This window comes from Hipposideros armiger, unplaced genomic scaffold (assembly GCF_001890085.2).
Source record: "Hipposideros armiger isolate ML-2016 unplaced genomic scaffold, ASM189008v1 scaffold_1139, whole genome shotgun sequence".
Taxonomy (NCBI): Eukaryota; Metazoa; Chordata; class Mammalia; order Chiroptera; family Hipposideridae; genus Hipposideros; species Hipposideros armiger.
In genome coordinates this window covers 41,806-43,337 of record NW_017732489.1, presented here as the reverse complement: position 1 = coordinate 43,337, position 1,532 = coordinate 41,806, and positions in this window count along the sequence as shown.

The following is a 1,532-nucleotide window of genomic DNA, read 5'->3' as shown; positions in this document are numbered from 1 at the left end:
AGGATACGGTCTGCACAAGGGTGCACGATGCGGGAAGGTATTTGGGGGCTCCTCTCCACTGTCCTCCCCAATCCCGCGCCCCCGGAGCTGGTGGACGTCCGGAGGGGCCGATCCGGGAGCCGGCGCTAAACACTAGGATAGGGAAAGGGAGCCACTCCATTTCGGAATCCCCGGGTGACCGCCCCCGGCAGGCCCCACCCCCTGGCGTCCCAAACCCCTCCTCTCCGTCCGCGCGTGGCCGCTGAGGAAAGTATGGCGGGAGAAACGAAGACCCCCCCCCTCCTGCCTCGTCTGCTGTGGAATCCCCGAGGTGTCAGCTCGCACTTTCTTGGAGTGAAGCCGGTTTGCGGCGTTTCAGTTTAGGAAAGTCTGCCCGCTATCCGGCCCTTCTGAGAATCCGGCCGAGGCTGGGGAGTGCGCAGAGGGGCCCGATGAACCCCACCCCAGCGGCTGGTCAGGGATCTGTGCTGGCTGTTCGTACTGAGGCGGAGGCGCAGGAGGTCAGGAGACTTGAGAAGACAAGTGGCAGTGGGGGCAAGCAGGAATTAGGGCCTCCAGATCCCCCAGATGGGGCGATTTGTCATTATCCTGTGCTGAACATAGCTCCAAAGTCAGGAGGAATTTTCCCTGGTCACCCTTAATCTTTCAGATTCGGGGGAAGCGCGTTGCGGGTCTCTGAGCAGGTCAGATTCCCTTCAACCCTCCCCTCCATGCGCCCCTGCACTGAAGTTGTACTCTATCAAGGAACAGAAGGTTGTCTCCATCTACCAGAGAGTAACCGACTGCAGACACCTCTGCTTGGCGTCATACCCTGTTTCAAGGGCAAGCAGAACAAACCAGTTAACCCAAAGCAAATGGTCTGGTGAAGCTGCTGGTGGACCCAGGCACCAGACCCTTGCCCAGTGGTTCTCCTCGTCCCATGGCCTGGTGCCTCCTGTTTCTTTTCCTAAATTACAAAGTATCACTCCTGACCAATGGAGTTATTGGGAGCCACCATTTGTCAAATGCCTGGACTTTGACTAAAGCAGATGGATGAAAGGAAAGGAGTGAAGCTCTTTTTTAGTGAACAGCGATTGTTCCCCCAAATACCAGATGCCGCCAGGGTCACCCAGAGATCTCACCTGGAGCCTGCCAATACCCGTGGGAACCAGCCCCTTTCGACTTCACTGAACTCAGTTACGCCCCTGTCCATCCCACCCCAGGAGCACCAGCGGGCACCATGGCGGCCTTGGCCCAGGAGGAGAGGTTGCCCCTGAGGAACCAAGGATCAACAAGGCAGGCTTGAGATTGGGTGCTTTAGCAAGCAGCACAAGCCTGTGGCACCGCTCTGCAGGTACAGACCCTCTGCAGAAGCTCCCAGCCCCGTGACTAGCTGGGCACCAGCTGCTGAGTGTTGAGAACCTGTGCTCAGTGTAGCCCTAAAGTAGGTAAAATGCAGAGCCCAGGGATTGCTGGCATACAGCATCAGGTCAGCCCCCACTGCCCAGCCCAGCTCCTTCCCTCCCTGCAAACTTACCCCCTCAGCTAAGGAG